General features: G+C 41.5%; 1 protein-coding gene across 2 annotated transcripts in view; it reads right to left on the bottom strand.

Moving 5' to 3' along the window:
- arhgap36 (Rho GTPase activating protein 36) overlaps positions 1–19,992 on the bottom strand; it is a 93,642-nt gene that overhangs the window by 50,583 nt on the left and 23,067 nt on the right. Inside the window, exon 1 of one of the 2 annotated variants that reach the window (XM_079579914.1) lies at positions 10,601–10,693. The exons of the other annotated variant lie outside the window; for it this stretch is intronic. The gene's annotated coding sequence lies outside the window, so the exon portion shown is untranslated. Of the gene's footprint in view, positions 1–10,600; positions 10,694–19,992 lie in introns of those variants that run through there. 2 annotated transcript variants of the gene reach the window in all.

The raw sequence follows: 19,992 nt of genomic DNA, 5'->3' as shown, positions 1-19,992 counted from the left end.
TCCGCTTTTTATGTAGCTGGAAGTGAAAAGACCATTATTCGCTAGCCTTCTCAATGTATTTCTCCCATAGCTGTTAGCACTAGCCATCAAACGTAGCAAATTGTGAACGATCCAGATGTTTTCAGCTGTTGTCAACCCATCCAACATATTTAGGTGAGGTCAAAGCCTGGTTAGAAATCCTTCATGACAGCACAGAACTTTTGAGATTTAGCTTTAGAGAAGAGTTAGCATGTAAAAGTAGCCTCTGAGCTAAATGCTAACTCATATTCAGTTGGGTTTTTGCTTTTTGTGGGTTGAAAAATGAAAGTTTGGGAAAATCCACAGTTACCATGGAGATCCGCCATCTTTGCAGCTGTTAGCATACATTTCCAATGATTAACATTAGCTAAAATAGTATAAAAAGTGGAAAAAAGCTGTGGAACAACTCCGTTAGCGGCTGAGTCACTGCTGGTAAATACATCTAACTCACTGTGGTGTGAACAATAACTGCAGTATTTCAACTTTTAAAATCTCCATTACAATAGCTGCTAATCCCATAATGCTTAGCGATATGACGTCACATTCCCGAACTCTTTACACTGGCTTCACCTCTCATGGGAATCATCATTTTCTCTCTGTTTAGCTGTTTTCTGCTGGACAATAAACATATTTATCACACACCAATAAAGTCAAGCCAACATCGGGTCCATATGGATGTTTTTTTCACAGCAGATTGTTCAGTAGAAGCGAAAAATAGCCCTGGTTGCTCATGTTAGCATATGTAGCATGAAGCTAACATTAGCTTCCTGGTTAGCATTGTCGTTTTTTTTTACCATTTATGTGCTGTTGAGCCACTTTGCTCCTTTCCCTTATCTGCATTTTCTCCTGTTCAGCTTCACCCAAATCTAAAAGCTTCTCAACTGGAGCGTACAGCCTATAGCGGTCGGGAATGTGATGTTATATCGCTGAGCATTATGGGATTAGCAGCAACTGTAATGGAGATTTTAAAAGTTAAAATACTGGAGTTATTGTTCACATTAAAACACTTGGACACCACAGTGAGTATTTACCTGTAGTAACTCAGCCGCTAACGGAGCTGTTCCAAGGCTTTTTCTCCACTTTCTATACTGTTTTTAGCTAATGTTAGCCAATGGAAATGTATGCTAACCGCTGCAAAGATGGCGGATCTCCATGGTAACTGTGGAATTTCCCAAACTCTACAGGCCAGTAACACCTCATCTGAACTCTATGACCTACAAAACTTGATCGCCACCGTGTTTTTCGTCTCTTCTTTGTCGCCATTTTGTCATTTTTTTCAAGACGTTTTTAGATTTGGGTAATGCCAGACTGGGGAAAGTGCGCTCGGTTCATAATGAATAAATCCTCACTGACGCGCAGAGGTTTCCCCAGACACGCTGATAAGCCATTTTCGCTTCTGTACAATAAACTACAGCTAATGTCAAACAAACAGGAGTCTTTAGCCGCGTGAAACCTCTCGTATTATCGTATGATTCTAACTCCAGCCTGTGAAAATATACGGACTCTCCCTGGAGGCGTCGGGCTGAGGACACTGAGTCCACTTGATCCGACCGCGGTGACATCAGGAGGGCGCCACATGCTTCTCATAAAGGGCTGATCATTAAAATGTGTGGTTCATGAGTTTCGATGGAGCGAGGATATTTTCTGTTTGTTCTGCTGTTGAGTCTTTGTGTCAGTTCTTCTTTGTAAAATGTGCTTGAGGCGAGACGCTGCAGACCAATAGGGAATACATTTAATCTACAGATATCAATTTGAAGCTTTTGCTGTGGATTAATGATGTATATATGAGGAAAAAAACACTCTAGGGGCTAGATGCAAGTTGGCCATTTTATGCTCACTACTGCCACCTCAGGTCAAACATGTAACTGCAGCTTCTATATTAAGGTCATGCATGACGGCACTTTGGACCCGAAGTAACAACTTTTTGAGTGACAGTGCAGGATTTTAGAGGCAGTTGTTGTGAACAGGTTGGAGCTCATTCTACACATTAGGACATGGCTGGAACATAGGAGGAAAATACTTAATATTTTAAAACATTTTTAAACTCCTTTAATGCATGAGGGGCCTATGTTTTTTGTTGAAAAAATCTATAAATGGATACAGCCAGATTTAAAACAGAATTTTAAAATCGAAAGACAAAAATCTAATACTACGGTTCAAATATTAAGAATGTCTTTTATTCATAAATTCATGTAGCGCCTTCCTTAATTTACTGCAATTTTATTTCACGTGTTCTCTAAAATGAAAATTATTTGGATACAAAGTATTTGTGTTACTTCTCCATCCATCCATTTTCTTACGCTTTACTCGGGGCCAGGTCGCGGGGGCAGCAGTCTCAGGAGAGATGCCCAGACCATGCACACCTCCTCCAGCTGTTCTGGGGGGCCCCGAGGCGACACCAGGCCCTGCACTGGGCCTTCCACGAGGCCTTGTCCCAATAGGACATGCCTCGAGGCGTCCAGGAGGTATCCGGAACAGATGCCCGAGCCACCTCAGCTGCTCCTTTCGACGTGAAACCCTCCCGGGTAACTGAGCTCCTCACCCGATCCCGAAGGGTGCGCCCAGCCACCCTGCGAAGGAAACTCATTCCGGCCGCTTGTATCTGCGATCTTGTCCTTTCGGTCTTTACTCAAATCTCACAACATAGGTGAGGGAGGGAACGTAGATCGATCGATATTACTTATAGTTTTTGTAAAAAATAAACTATTCTATAATGTCCAAATTCCCTTCAAAGCAAAGTTCACAGACTTATTTTTTCTGTAAATCGGATAAAACCATTCACCTAAACAAAGTGTGCCAGAGATGAATATTTCAGCAACAGAAATGTAATATTTCATTCATTAAATTCAGGCTTCCTTGTTATTAGTCGCACCATAAGCGGTCGACCCTTTAATAAGTCAGGCTTGGTTTAAGATATTACAAAATCCCTCTGAAACACTTTTCAACTCTTCGAAATATTGTCCAAGACTAGAAAGTTTGGAGTCTGTCAGAGCGACTGAAGTGTTAAAGATATTGTTGCTAAAGTGCAACCGAAACCTCACTTTGAGAAAACGGGTCCTATAGTTTTGTAGCTGCACATGGGCGTCACATGTCTCCGCCTTTAAGCTGAATGAATGTCTTCACCTGCTGTGTCGCCGTGAACAGTTCAAATGAATTCCAATAATTCATGCAGTTACGCAGCTCTCACGCATGTTGTTTCCCTCTCTCACAAATCTCCAATTCAAATTCACTAATGCAGCCATTAATGAAAGAACATACTGTCTCTCATTAAAAAGAAGCGGGGACATTGGCGACATCATCCCCTCACTCACGGCACCACGGTTACTTCAGGATTAACAGAACAGCTGCGTAAACAGATCGGAGGCACTGAACAGAGGGGATCGAAACATATTAAGGAAATTAATTTGTCCCAAACGCAAATCGAGAACGGCTGATTGATTTGAACTAACACACTTTGCTGCAAATATTAGTAAATTTCTGACTAAAAAAAGATGCATTATGAATATACAATGGGTGGGTTTCAGTCACATGACTTTTTACCTGTGAATTCTTTATTGCTATGGCAACATTACCCCCTCCCACAGATGCAGACATGCCATTAAGGATGTGTTTTCTGGCAGATTATAAACATATTAATCTCACACCAGTAAAGTCAAGTTAAATTGGGTCCATGTGGATGTTTTTTCATAATAAGAAGCAAAAAACAGCATTTGTTGCTAGCGTTAGCATATTTAGCATGAAGCTAACGTAGCTTCCTGGTTTTTTGGGCTGTTGAGCCACTTTGTTCCAATCCATGTCTCGGCATCTTTATTTAGTAGAAACATTTATTCATAATTCAGCCTTTGTTAAAGTCATGGTGGAGAAATGGGAGTTTTTTTCTCTTCTTTGTTTCCCCTCTGGCTGCTTCGAACATGACCATATATGGGCATTTCCATCTGTATCTGTGGGTGGGATTCAGTCACATGACTTTTCACCACTGAATTCCTTATTGCTATGGCAACGATAAGCCCCTCCCATCTGAGAACACGACATCGTCTCATTCTCGGATCTGAATTCTACAACGGGCTCATCGCCATAACGACAGCGGTGACGTCATCATAAACAGGACGTTACTAGTCTTAGCAGACACTCTGGTCTCGTCATTCCAGCTCACCTCTGACAGACGTTCACACACATCTCGTTCAGCAGACACAACATTTAGCAAAACCTCAGGTATTTCCTTACGAAAACCTCGGTAAATCTCTCTCATTTTCTCAGAAAATGGAGAATCAAAGCAGAGTTTCACTGCTGCAAGACTCAGATCTGGAAATGTCTCAGCTCCAAGCATCTGGATCATCATATGAATCAGATATGGAGTTCTGGGATTATTCAGAGCTGTTCCCCACCCTGGAGGAGTGCGGGAACAGTTCCCTTTGGGATCTGACAGCAGCAGAACAAGGAAAGGCAAAGCCTCTCCCCATATCGGCCCAAAAAATCAGGAACTACGCTGAAAAGGCCAAACGCAAGTTCACAAAAGGACTACAGAGCCTCCAGCCTGGCAAGACTTTGAGAAAAGAGATTCAGAATCTCCTCCGGGAGAACGGCGCGCTCGGGGCCCTGAACAAAGACGTCGCAGGAGAATTAGGCGATGTCAACACGGTTGTTGGCAATCACAAAAAGATTATTTACGTTTTGTGTGAAGATATAGAAGATCAGAAGTGCAGATATGAGACAGAGATCGCTCGTCTCAAAGCGGAGCTCCTGGCCACACAGGAACACTGCAGAAACAACCACGTCAACCTCGACGAACTGCAGAAAACCATCTCAGATCTGGAAGACAAACTGCGTCTCCAGAACGAGACCAAAGACGCAGAAATCTCCAAGTTAAAATCCACAAACCATGAACTCACTGTGTCTAACGCTGCTCTGGACGCTGAAGTCGGTTTTCTGAAACAAGAGCTTCATCGTTGTGAAGTTCAGAAAATCAATGAGGCCGAAAAGAATCTGTCTAAACACAGGCAGATGGTTGAGGAGTTCAAGAATGAACTTGACTTCCAGATGAAGAAAAATGAGGCTCACGCCAAGGCCGAACAGGAGATGAATGCTGCAAACATCTTACAGTTGAAAACGGCATCTGACAAGCTGCAGTCTGAGCAGGACGATAAATTCGCCGCTCAACAGGTAATAATTCAGGATTACGCTGCAGAAGTCACCAGGCTCGAATCACTACGAGCCGAGCATGAGGCTCGAGCCAGAGACGATGAGCAGAGGAACACGGCAAAGATCCTGGAACTGCAGACGGCCTATGATAATCTGAAGGAAATCATGGCGACGTTTGACGACGAAGCCTTGATTGTTCAGTTTGAACAGGACGAGAAAATCGCCGCCCAAGAAGCAAGAATTGAAGATTACGCTGAAGAAGTTACGAAGCTCGAATCAGACAAGGCCGCGCTTCAAGATAAAGTTTCGAGCTTGGAGCAGGAGCGTCGTGTCCTACAGGAGATGAACGATTATTCTGAAAGAGAGAAAGCTCATCGCTCGACCATCTCAGCCCAGCGAGACATAATAACGTGTCTCACAGAGAGCAAGGCTGACCTGCAGAGAGACTTTGAGGACGTCTTAAAGGCTCTGGAGGACAGACAGACGGCCGAGGGAGACGCCGACGTCGACAGGTTGAAAAAGGAGAATGAAAAGATCCAGAAACAACTCGCAGAAGCTCAGGCTGAGATCTTACGTCTGTCGCGTCATCGCTGCGAGAAAAAACAACCAAAAACGATCGCAGCAAATCCAGAGACCAATAAACAAGAGAAGAAGATCCAAAAGCGTCCAAAGCAACAGCCCATTAGTCAAGGAGCAGCGAGGATCTGTGGCAGGAGGTCGTGTGAAGCCTGCAAAGTCAAATATGGATCAAACTATTAACCTTTTATCAGCCATTATTAATTAGATCGATTTTTTCCCCCCCCCCTAAAATATTTCCCAATCTGTCAAATTTATTTATAAAAAAGTGCAAATAAAAGTCCAGACGATAAATATGTTCTATTAATACAGCACAGTAACAGCTGTGGCAATGAGATGTCAGTGAAGGCTCTCAGTCGTACAGGTGTCGTCCGTCTTCAGTGAAGGTTTTTGAGTCGTCTTCTGTACTGTGCAGTTGAAGTGTAGAACGTTTCACCTCTGATCCAAAAGGCTTCGTCAGCGACACTAAAGTCTCAGCTCAGCTCGCAGACTAGATACAGACCAGAGGGAGGAGCTCAGCTTGGCTCAGTCCCGCCTCTCTCACTGTCTGCTCTCACCTGGAGGTAAACATCTGTGTAGCTACGAGTCTTGGGTTTCACCTGGGTTTCAGTCTGAACGGCCCGAGCAGCGATCAGCTGAGTGAAGGGTCGTTCAGATCAAGGCTTATAGCTGCAAAGGTGTTGACCTACAGTGGAGAGTGGGCATTACGAGAGGGGCGGGGCTTAGGCAAGCTGAACGTCTCCCTGTGGTCTGTATCTAGTCTGCGAGCTGAGCTGAGACTTTAGTGTCGCTGACGAAGCCTTTTGGATCAGAGGTGAAACGTTCTACACTTCAACTACACAGTACAGACGATGACTCAAGAACCTTCTAGTATCACTTTTTAGGTTCGTTTTGCCAGACACTAAGGTTAGAGATGTTAAAGATCTTTTACCTTTACATGTTTCAGCCGCCATCTGCAGGCCGTCATCAGAAGTATCACCGGCGTGCGGTGACGTGTTACTTATCAGCTGTTCTTACTTCCGAGGCGTGACCAGTCTGACGGTCCCAACAGGTCCGGCAGACTGGTCACGCATGTAAACATGTAAAGGTAAAAGATCTTTAACATCTCTAACCTTAGAGTCTGGCAAAACGAACCTAAAAAGTGATACTAGAACACAAGTAGACACAATGAACGTTACGAAGGTCAAGAACCTTCACTGAAGACGGACGACTCCTGTACGACTGAGAGCCTACACGGACGTCCTATCGTCAGGCTAATGTGCTGTTATTCACTACTAAATGATATTTATCGTCTGTACATTTATTATTTGCACTTTTCCCTCATTTTTCCGATAAAACCTTTGTTTTTTCTTTCTAAAGGCAGTGTTGCTGACGAAGCCTTGTGGATCAGAGGCTGTGACGTCTTAACGTGTGTGATGTAACAACGTGAAAACAGGGTTAAAATACAGAATCCACTGCTCTGTCTTTAATGATCTGTATCTGTTCATCACTGATCACATGATGTCCATCCCCTCCTCTGTTTCAGGTGGGTCTGTCCTCGGAGAATCCCTCTCCAACTGGAGCTGGACAACGAGACCTGAAGCTCCAGCAAGGACTGGACGTTCTTCTGTGGTTAAATAAATAAATATTTCTGTTGAGACATTAAATATGTGTTTTGTCTGTTTATATTTAGGCATAAGGTTAAGGTTATACTTTATTGTCCTGTAGGGGAACTTGACAGAGTTGAACTAATGAATTCTTGCTTCTCCAGATCAGAACAGCTGCACCAATCCAGCTGTTTTGCTTCCGATCCTGATACTAACATTTCATCTTAATGTCCTGAATAAATCATCCCTCTGCCTCTAATAAAACGCCTCCTGCTGTCACAGTTCAACACCGACACATTTTACATCTTAGAAGCTTCATACATAGACGAGACATTTTTCAAAATATGGTCAAAAATATCGATGGGGCAAATCGGAAAACCCGTATCATCCATCGACCAGAGAAATACAAAGCAAGACAATCTACAAAATGCATCCCAGAAGCAAATGGCCTTCGCAACGACTACGAAAATCCTTCCCGTAGTCCCTCTGGGGGTAATAAAAAGTGTTAATGGGATGATTGGAGGGTCTTTCATCTCCCTGGTGTCTCTGGCCAGAAAACCAAATCCCACCTCCTGAAAGTGCACAATGTCGTTGTGTCCTTGGGCAAGACACTTCACCCACATTGCCCCCAGTGTCTACGTACATTGGTGTATGAATGGGTGAGTGGATCCTTGCTGTAAAGCGCTTTGAGTGCCTAATGTAGCTGGAAAAGCGCTGTATCAGTTGAGACCATTTACCATTTACCAACCATGCTTGCAGCTTTCCTGCCTCCAGGTCGGAGTCACCAATACACACTAATGGAATCACGAAGAAGAAGCTAACAGGCTAACGGGCAAAGCTAACTGCGGGCTAGCACCACTTAAACAGTGTTTACAGCCAAGTTTGAACAAAAAAAAATATCTCCTGGATCTATTGGATGTACAATATCCAAAAAAACGCAACTTGCCACGACACCTGCAGTGGCGCTTATGGCCTCTAGGGGCATGAGCTACATAGTTCTGCTTTAAGCTCTCAAAGCGTTTCACAGCAAGGAACCAGTCACTCATTCACACTCTCATTCACACACTTTGTTTGCATCTGTTGGATCTGGGATTTGAACCACGGACCTTCTGATCATGAGACGACCCCGCGCCACCATCTGTGCCGCACTGTTCAGCCTCGCCAAGCGCTAACAGCGTTGTAGCAAGAGCTGAGTTCAATGAAACAAGTTCTTGCAATTTAGGGAATAATGCAGTTGTATATAGTCAAAAAAACAACATAAATTATAGTTCTGATAGGAGAAAGTAAACGTCTGTGAGCATTTCCTTCTGACTGACGGGGTTTTGACAGGAAGGAGCAAAATCTTCTGCTTTAAGTGTGAAGTAAAGACAACGACCATGGCAACACGAAGAGACACATGTTGGTTTCTGTCTCAAAAATAAAAGCATTTTGCCTGGACCTTTTTCTGCATATGCCTCCTTCAATGAGCACCGTCTTTTTGCTGGATCCCAGAAGCTCCTTGTTCTAATTTCTACTTAGAGACACACATTTAAAGATAACCCTTCATCCGATTTAGGGCTGGACGGACCAATCACAACACGTCACTCGCCACTCGGTTTTGGCGAGCGACAAATGAAGCCACTTAAGCAACTGGATTCACAGAAACAACATCATTCAAGGTTGACTTTAGCCTATTCACAGAAACAGAGTGGACGGTTTTCTGGGCAACCGATTCCAGCTGCATCGATTCTTTTGGATTATGTTTGGACTATTTTTCCTCAAACTGTATCCATGAGGAAGTATAATTTGATTAATAGGAATAGAAGTGAACCGTGGACTCGCAGTTTACCCATTAGTTGCATAATTGGGAGAAAACTGGCTCTAAATTAGATCGAAACTTAATTGAATTGCTGAAAGAAGTGAAGGGTTGGGGTTGTATCTGCGTTGCGTGTGCCGTAGATTTAATTTGGGGAAAGGCTTCAGATTATACACTGTAAATGAACTTGAAACTCTCACTTACCTGATTATATGCCTGAGAGCAAGTCTTAAAGGCCCTGTACCTGATTTTGGTGGGTTTACGAACAATGAATCTAAATAGTGACAAAAATGAGACTTAAATGATGATAATGCAAACAAAATGTGGCAAAAAATGTCCTAAAAAAGTGATACAAATGTGGCAAAAAATTGACACAAAATGCCAAAAAATCGACAAAAAAGTAACAACAATTTGGCTAAAAATGCAACAAAAATGTAACAAAAAAGTGATACAAATGTGGCAAAAAATTGACAAAAAATTGCCAAAAAATCGACAAAAAAGTAACAACAATTTGCCTTATATGCCTTAGAGCAAGTCTTAAAGGCCCTATACCTTTTTTTGGTGGGTTTACAAACAATGAATCTAAATAGTGACAAAAATGAGACTTAAATGATGATAATGCAAACAAAAATGTGCCAATAAATGTCCTAAAAAGTGACAAAAATGTTGAGAAAAATTGACAAAAATAGACAAAAAATGTGGCAAAAAATTCAACAAAAAAATTACCAAAAATGTGGCAAATATTGACAAAAATGTAACAAAAAAGTGACAAAAATGTGGCAAATTTTTTTAAAAAAAAGACAAAAAAAAGACAAAAAAGTAACAACAATCTGGCTCAAAAATTGGCAAAAAAATGACAAAAATGTGACAAAAGATTTACAAAAAAGTGACAAAAATGCGACAAAAAACAGATAAAAATGTAGCAAAAAAAGTGACAAAAAGAATAATTCCTGGCCTGATTTATTGAGTTTTGAATTTCATAAAAAGGCAAAATCCCCTCTGAAAAAGTCTTTGTAACTATTATGTCACAAAATGACCAATGATCAATTATTGAGATTTCAACACAGAAAATATAGGCATTTTTGGGGCATTTTTAGGCATAAAAGACCTTATTTTCATATGAACACACAAAGTGACAGAAAACTTTCAATACATTTTCCCCTCATGTTAATGTCAGTAATCTACAGCAGAAATTCCAAATAGATATTTCTAAATTTAAAAAGTTTCCGTATCACCTGCAGCGTCTCGCCTTAAGCAATTCAAAAGCTCTGACTCTGACCGTGAAGTTAAAGGTCAATCTGGAGTCAAGCTGATGTCAACATTTTGTGAAATAAGTCCGGAAGAGTTTGTATTACAAAATCCTGCATGTTTTGTCATTGCAATTTAGAACTAATGCTTCTAATGTCCATCTAACAACTGTAGCACCAAGAAACAAAGCAAATCAAAGAAAGCAAATCAAAGAAAGCAAATTAAACAAAGCTTTCACCTGCGTTTGGGGGTTTGGGTGGCTCGTCCGGAAAACAGGTAAGAATAAAGATTAGTCCTGGAGGTTTGGATCAAATGTGAGCCGTACGGTGAGAGCTGCAGACTGTGAGGCTCAGAGAGACGCAGAGAGAGGACGGAGCTTAAAGCACGAGGGAGGAGACTGACGGAGAGAGAAGGGATTTAGATCAACGCGGCGCATGCTTCAAGGAGCCGACAGATGTAAACAAAGGCGGGAGAGAAAGAGGCGAGTGGGAGGAGAAACTGAGAGAGGATGAAGCAAGAGGGGACGGGAGGCTTTAAGTAAAGTTTTCATTTAGTTTTAGCCTCAGACTTTGACATATCATTAAAGTGCATACTTCAATATACTTAACACAATAATGTTTAAAGATTATCCACAGTTTTCTTTAGTTTGGCCATTTTATAATTTCACTTCCTTATTGGACACCGACAGGATGTGACATAGTTGAAGGTAATTGTAAACTGTTGCCGTGCCGACCATGTTAAGTCAATGGGAAATGAGTCAAACCTCTATCTTTGTCACTTCCTGTAATTTCTTCATGAAAGTCGCTGCTTTACTGAAATAAAATGAAAATTATGCAACTGATGAAGTCATGTTTTCAAAGCATTAAAGCAGAATTATGTAACTCATGCCCCTACAGGCCATAAGCGCCACTGCAGGTGTTGTGGCAAGTTGTATTTTTGAACTTATTAATTGTCCGTGAGAGTAAATTCTACACTGACAGAAAAGACAAAGGGACAGAGGGATATTGCACATCCAATTACACAATGGAGATATATTTTTTTCACTCAAACTTGGCTGTAAATATTGTTTAAGTGGTGCTAGCCCACAGTTAGCTTTGCCCCAATCATCCCATTAACACTTGTATTACCACCAGAGGGACTACGTAAAGGAATTTTTAAGGTAAACAAGTTACTGCTTTAAAACCTGTCATATGCACTTTAACCCTCACCTGAACCGAGCATATTTTCCCGAGGGCTAGGAGCCGTTCGATGCCGCTTGCGGCTTTAATTAGTCCTTATTTTGCATGGCCTTATTCAACATCTTAAAAACCAAGGTGGGTGCTGAGGGGGCTGCAGCACCCCTTGGTGGAGAGTTTACGAACTGCAGGCAATATTAATAAACAGGATATATGCACAGAAAAGGCATTTTTAGGGTAAATTTTGTCCCTAACTAAAATATCTTCCCACGACTCTGTTACTAGCTAACACTAGCTTATACTTTCCACATCTCTTCAGAACATATTTTGAGCTACAAATATTTAATTAAGAGTTAATCAGACATAAATTAGTATGTTCTTTAGTCATATGCTCTTGTGGCTCCTTTGAGAGGTTTTTGTCGCATTTTGTAAGTGTTTTGTTTGTGTTCTCGTCTTGTTTAAAGGGACGGAATTTTAAAATGTTAAAATGATGCATTTTCCACACCCTACTTGCTCCAGCCATGTCCTAATGTGTAGAATGAGCCCAGACCGATTCACCACAACTGCCTCTGAAATCCTGCACTGTCACTCAAAAAGTATCTCCACTGTCCTGCAGTTACACATAAGACCTGAGGTGGCAGCAGCGAGTAAGAAAATGACAACTTCCACAGTCCCTTTACTCCCTGTTTAAAACTTCAAATTTCCACACCTGAAATAGATGTAAAAGTAAAAATCTCCTCTCCACGTCACCGGGATGATCGTGAATCCAGACCATCCCAGCTCAGACTTTGGCTCTTCCTCCCTCCCTCCCTCCCCCTTCTGGCTCCGCGGCTCATTTTCCAAATATCTACCGAATCGAGCCACATTCCTCAGACCCAGCTCCGACTCAAGGCTTCACGCTTTGTCTCAATCATTATCTCAAATCGATTACAAGACGAGTCTGAGTAGGGATTCAATATGGAGCAGTGCGAAGACACACACGGGCTGATCGATGGCATCACAGTGCCACCTAGAGGACACCGATAAAACTGGTCACTATAGAGTCAGATCATTCCTATTATTAACAACTGATGCTTAAGTTACACTGTGGTTGGGCGATATTGAATCCGAATCTGAATACTAATTAAAAACCATCAGGAATATGCAAAATGTCGCCTTAACCGAGTAGATTTAACACTTTTTTGAAGCCTTTTGGCCGTTTCTTTAGTGGAATGTAACTGTGATAAAGCCATAAAGAAGCTTAGATTACATTTGTGGGTCTTAGCTTTCAAATACACTGGCCTATAGGCTGTGAGCTCCTGTTGAGAAGCTTCTAGATTTGGGTAAAGCAAAGAAAAGGGACTCGGGGGTAAGGCGGGGGTTCAGAGACGCTTTATATTAAGGTGAAAGCATTAATAATATGCTTGTAAAGTATTAACACACTGCTTACTATACTTTTATCTGTTACCATACTAATAGTTCATTAAAAATACGCTTATTCATAGCCAACCCTAACCTTAACCTAACCCTAAAATGATTACTAATGTTTATTAATGACGTAGATTAGATTAGATTAACCTTAATCTAAAGCGACGCCCACATTTCTTCCACATTTTTACCCCCTTTTTTTTTTTACCCACCAAAATTTTCCCATTGTTGTCTATTTTTTTTTCTTTTTTTTCTTCAACCCAGGGGCGGACTGGGACTGAAGAAACAGCCCTGGACTCTGGTCAGCCTGGCCCAAACTAGCATAAATGTGACTCTTCCACAAATACATATTAACCTCTTACCACCCGCCTTAACCGAGAGCATTTTCTCCAGTTCGGCTTTGCCCAAATCTAAAAGCTTCTTGACTGGAGAGCGACACTGTAACGCCTCATTTGAAAGCTAAAATCTAGAAAAGTGATGGTAACTTTTTGTCACATTGTCACTGCATTTTTGTCATGTTTTCGTCACTTTTTTGTCACTTTTTTTTATCACTTTTTCGCTGTGTTTTCGTCTCTTGTTTTTCGGGGTTTTTTCATGTTATTGTTGTTTTTTCACCGCTTTTTTCACTGCGTTTTCATCACATTTTGTTGTTTTTTTTGGTCACTTTTTTGTTGCTTATCCAGCACATTTTTGTTTTTGGATGCTTTTCTTTTAACCTCTTCACTCCCACCTGAACCAATCACACATTTTCTCCATTTTGGCTTTGCCCAAATCTAGAAACTTCTTGGGGGGAAAAAGCGCGAGAAAAAAAACGTTTAAAAAGTGACAAAAATGTGACAAAAAAGTGACAAAAGAGGAACAAGAAAGTGACAAAAAAGTGATGAAAGTGCTGCAAAAAAGTGACAAATACCCAACAAAAAAGTGACAAAAGTGTAACATAGCAGTTGCAAAATAGTGACAAATATTGTGTTTTGTGGGTGTTAGCTTTCAAACGAGGCGTTAATCAGGCCCAAAGAGGAGAGAATGCATTCGGTTTCAGCGGGTGGTAAGAGGTTAAGCTTTTAGATTTGGGTAAAGCTCGGTTTCGCCCGGGGGTAAGGGTAAGGTAAAGTGAGAGGCCAGACCGGTGGCCCTAGAGCCAGTGGCCCTTCTGTGCTCTTCCAGAATGGACACATGGCCAGTCCGCCCCTGCTTCAACCCCTCTATTTTTCCTCCCTTTTTTTGCAAGTTTAATGTTTTCATATAAAAATAAGATTGTTTATGTCGATCTGAATCATGGATCGAACCAGGTTTAAAGCTGCATTATGCAACTTTTTATGTGGGGGGAAAAAAAGTTGATATTTGTGCGTGTTTCACCTTGTATTTGACCAGCGGCTGTATGTCACCACAGCGCCTTCACTTTCCATCACAGTGGTCTCAAGGACGCTCCGAGATCAATTGTTTGGAAAGTTTTCACTGCTGACGGAGCCTCTCACCAGAAAACCTACAAAACAATTCATCCTGAAGCGTTGTAGAGACCACTGTGATGGAAAGTAAAGGCGCCCCTTTTATTAACCACTCATACAGCCACTGGGTCACTACAAGGTCAAATACGCACAAATATCAACTTTTTATTTCGCATAGAAAGCTACATAATGCAGCTTTAAATGTATGTTCAATTCAACAGGCTAGAAATAAGATATTGAATAGGCGTCACCATGGATTCCCAATTATCATTTATAAAACATGTTAAGAAATTGCGGAACAAAATTCAATTCAATTTAGTGAATTTTAAACATATTAGAAATAACTTAACGACTGATGCTTCAAAATTGTACCTAAATGCCACAATTCTCTCGCATATTAATGACTGTTTGACGAGCTGGTCTCAGGCCAACAAGACCACACTGTTGCCTGTAGAAAGACTTTATAAGCAGGCAGTAAAAACATTAGACAAAAAGAACAATTCTTATCATTACTGTAAAGTCTTTACCAAACATCATTTTTCAAAGTGGGAAAATTTGTTAATGTATTCAGATGTAATTATGGTTTATTAAACCCTAAATGGACTTGCCCCGCCCCCATTACAGGAGTTTATACAGCTGAATGTAAATACAAACACACGCTCATCCAGCAGAGGAGACTGTAAAATCCCATTTAGAAAGACTTCTTTTGGACAATCTGCCTTCTCAGTCCTGGAACCTGATCCCAACAGAACTGAGGAACCTGACCTCACTCCACACTTTTAGAAACTCTGTGAAGAAGTGGCTTTTGGACAATCAGACATGTGAACACAACATGGTCTAAAGTCACCACTGATGCATGTCTTGCTGTGTGGAAGATTGTGGTGTTTTGTGTTTTGTCCCTTTCTGATCTTTTATCTGTGAATTTACATATTTAATGTTGTCATTCATCATTCACTGTCTTTTTATGTCTGTGATGGTGTTTTTTCTGTATGTTTGTGCCTGTGTTTGTCCTGTCATGACATCAACCTGCCATGGGACTACGGATGAAAATTAGCCTATATGGCTAACTCCGGCACATTTACATGTTGAAGAAACACATGTTGATTAATGTGCACTGTCCTAATTCAAACAAAGATATGAAAAAAATAATATAAAATAATAATCCGGTAGCACTTTATCAAGGTAGTGTAAAATATAGTGATACCAAGAATCCTTCAGTAAAGCTGTCAAATTATTGTTCAAACTGAAAAATGTGACGTCTCTACAATGAGAAAATAATGCATTTTGAGAAAACAGGATTTGATTTTGCAATTTCCCCAAATAAATCTATGGAGAAATGTTGGGTCAGTGCAATAATCAATCCCCTCTCTGTGAAAATGAGGCAATGTATTTGTGGCCATGTGACCAGGGAGCCGCTGCAGTGCGAGCGAAATGTGTGAAGCTTCCAAAACCAAACCGGACAACAAGCAGCGGTTGCATAAGTGTGATTTCCTGTCCTCGTCTGCAGCTTGTGGCTCTGGGTCAGCGCCATCTTTGATCGAGTCACTTCCTGCGACACGGCGGGCGCTTCCGGAGTCACACGTCTCTCGGGCCTCGTCGTGTTTTCGGACCCCGAGTCCCAACAACAGGATGGATCGGGCGCATGAAACCGCATGGAGAAACTAAAAACAGGAATCATGGAGGGGGAAGAGCTGCAGACTGTAGATGCATGGCTGTGCTGCCCCCTACAGGACATCCATGATACAACACCAGGATTTCATTTAGAGGCTCCCAGGCAAGACACTGCAGGTGAACTTTTTTCAGATCAGGCATTATTTTTGTTTCAAGGTCAATGTTTATATGTTGAGAGACCAATTTGGCCCCAAAAAAATATAATAAAACAGGTTGTGGCAGCTTGAATGAGTTTATAATGACTGTTGAAGACGGCAGGAAGGAAACTGTCAAACCGCACTGGTTTTGTAACAAAGAGATCACAATCACTGTGAACAAACCCTTGCATTACTTATTTTCTCTCACATTTATTACTAACCTATTTGTAAAAGCCAAACCTTCCACTCTGAGCCTGTGTCCAGTCCGCTCATATCAAGAACCATGGATGTTTCTGGCCAAAATAGGAGCTGACAATCTAAATGTTTCTGAATGCCACTCCTGATTGGACCCGCTTTGCTGATAAGACGGGACAAACGGCCAACTTTGTACCGAAAAAACCCTGATTGTGTCCAGTCGATTTCTAGATAGCCTTAATTTAGCTTTGACTGATGGAATTTCCTTGGATGTGAAGGCTGACAATAAGCATTCTCAAACAGGAACAAATCAGATTGAGGAGAAAATGTCCGTGGAGATTTTGTTATAGCATTGAGAATTGGGAATCTGGCTGTTGTACAGAGAATGTAAAGCTGACTATATACAGCAGACTTCTCAACTGTGCACGGCTCAACATGGACTCAGTATAGGAAAGTCTGTGTGTTCTTTTGAGGAAGCCAAGATGGTTCAGTGCCACAGAAATAACTGTCAACGCCAGAGTGAACACTTTATAAAACTACAACATATCTCTGCACAGGATGTAAATAAAAGACAACTGATTGATAGAGGCATTTTTATGTACTCGTAATCATTGCCCAAGAAGATAACAGTAAAAACCCAGTGAAGAAATGTGAAGAAACCATGTGAAGAAACCAGTGAGTCAGTGTTTAAGCTGCTCAAGACGTTAGCATGCTACCGGTTAGCATTTAACCAAAGCGGCCGGAATGAGTCGCTGCTCCTTCACGTCGAAAGGAGCAGCTGAGGTGGCTCGGGCATCTGCTCCAGATACCTCCTGGTCGCCTCCCTCGGGAGGTGTTCCAGGCATGTCCTATTGGGACAAGGCCTCGTGGAAGTCCCAGGACAGGCTGGTGGGACTATGTCTCCGAGGCGGCCTGGTGTCATCTCGGGGTCCCCCCCAAAACAGACGACCACGGATAAAGCGGAAGAAAATATGAATCGACGGCTAGCATTTAGCTTCAGCAGCTCAGCTCTGACCTCTCCAAGAGAAAGCCCTGAACCGCACTCCAAACATCAAGCCTTGGATACAACATGTGACAGAGCAGAGCTGTTACCGCATTATTTCCTCAGTGTTCATAGATGTGAGACACACATGTGTTTATCGTGTTGAAGCCATTAACAGTTGATTGATAGTTGCTAACCGGTAGCATGCTAACGTCTTGAGCAGCTTAAACACTGACTCAGAGACTCTGAGACTCTGTTGACATGACAAACTGTAAAAATCACAAAGAAAGGTTTTGTGTTTCCTCTTTGATGTGTTCATTTAGTCTGAGGAGTGAAGCAGATCTAAATCCCGACAGACTGAGCTGCATTTCTGGTTATATCACATAAACGTGTGTCTCTGGGGCCGTGTTTTAACTCTCTATAAGTGCAGGAGAAAGAGCTGGTGGAGATCTTGACTGGGGCTCCTCCTGCTGGAAGCTAAAGGAATCATTTTCTAAAAAAAAAAGTCCAGGTTGGATACGACGCGGCTAGGATCTCCAGCAGTGCGTGATAAACACACTTAGAGCACAGAACGGCTCAGAATCAATCATGTTGGCCAGAGTGTAATCAGGAAGTTCAGATTACAAACACAACATCCCTGCAGAATTCTTCTCAAATGTAACTTTCAATCACTTTCTCAAACATATGACTGACCTAAACATTTCTGCAAGTGAAGAAGGAGAGTTTATAACCTTGTTCAGCTTGGATTACAGGGCTGGGATTGAAACTTCTGTAAAATGGAATACAGCGAACAAAAAGTAACATAAGGCTTTGGCCAGACTGAAGTTACATGAGAACCAAGGGAGTTCCCAAACACGTCTGCCTCTTAAATACGTCACTGGACCTTTAGGAACGATAAGTGTCTCCAAACTCTGTAACATAAGCAGGATAATGGCTTCCTCTGTATGTCTGAGGTTATTAATAGGTCTCCACCTGAGGGAGTGGCGAAGTGAGAGTTTCTCAGATAAAGGTCGTGACAGAAAGTGACGTGAAGAAAAGTCTCAAGTCCAGCTTTATGTTACAGTAAACAAAAACAAGACGTCACGAGTTGAAGACGATGTTCTGTGCTGAGCTGTTCATTAGCTTTGTATTGGCTTCAGTAAAATCCAAAATGTTATGCAGTGTGTCTTTAACCTCTTAACCCCTACCACATCACAGACATCTTGGCATGTATTACTGTTGTGCCTTGTTTGTTTTTAATGCATGTTATTTTAATATATTAATAAATGCTTGATCCTGGACCTCAGGAAGACTACCAACCACTACAGTGGAAACTAATGGGGTTCCTTAAAGGGACTAGATCAGGGGCGCCCAAACTTTTTGTCTCCGAGGGCCAAAATGAAAATGTGCCTGCAGGTCACATGTCAAGCGTGAAACACATATAACTGCAAATACTAATAATAGTTACTTTATTATATTTTTCGGTATACATTTGCATTTGATTCTATCTATGCAAGTAACATGCTACAGTAAAACAAATGTTAACTACTAAAATCAACAATTGAAGCAATATAGTGCAAAATCTAAACAACAACACCATTTTACTTCATACATTCGTTAACTCAAATAAAATGCCATATTAGATCATTTTGAAAGTGTCAGCTCAGCATCAATTCTTTCATAAGTCCATTTTTAATACGTATCTTTGTTGACGTCAACAACCAAAAGTTGGAAAACTGCGAAAGCTGATGCTACAACGCTCTGTGATTGATAAACACCAAGACACCACGACGGCATTTCCTTAACTTTGCGAAAGGAGTGAAACAGCGCCCCCAATTTGACCCTGGTGGCCAAACAGTGCACTGCATCTATATTTACCATCGAGAATGAATGGGAGAGAGTTGGTATTAAATACATGCGGCACAAAAATAGGTCACTCTCTGGTGGGCCAATGGAATTATTCCCACTTTGGGCACCCCTGGACTAGATACAAGTTGGCCATTTTATACTCACTACTGCCACCTCAGGTCTTACGCGTAACTGCAGCTTCTATATTAAGCTTGTGCATGACGGCACTTCGGACCTGAATTAACGTCCTTTTGAGTGCAGGACTTTAGAGGCAGTTGTGGTGAACAGGTCTGAGCTCATTCTACACATTAGGACATGGCTGGAACATGTAGGGGGAGGAAAATACATAACTTAACATAACATTTTTAAACCCCGTATAGTCCCTTTAACAATAAACAATAGAAATAAACAATGAAAATCTAAAAGCTTCTTGACTGGAGTCTTCAGCCTATAGGCCAGAGCGACGCCTCATTTGAAAGCTAAGACCTTCAAAACTGATCACATTTTTGTCTTATCTTCATTGGTTTCTTTTTATTGCGTTTCTGTCATTTTTTTGGCACTTTATTCATTGATTTTTTACACTTTTCTGTTGTGTTTTAGTAACTTTTCTATTGTGCGATTGTTTCTTTTCCGGCACTTTTTTTGTCGCTCTTTTTCATCACTTTTTAATTGTGTTTTTGTCGCTCTTTTGTTGCTTTTTCCCCACTTTTTTCGTTGTGTTTTCATTCTCGTTCTCGCCCCTGTTTTGATGAGAAGCTTTGAGATTTGGGTAAAGCCAAACAAGGGAAAAT

The sequence above is a fragment of the Gobius niger genome (genome assembly GCF_951799975.1).
Source record: "Gobius niger genome assembly, chromosome: 21".
NCBI lineage: Eukaryota > Metazoa > Chordata > Actinopteri > Gobiiformes > Gobiidae > Gobius > Gobius niger.
Note: the sequence above shows the minus strand (reverse complement) of the source record. Positions and strands in the feature narration are given on the sequence as shown.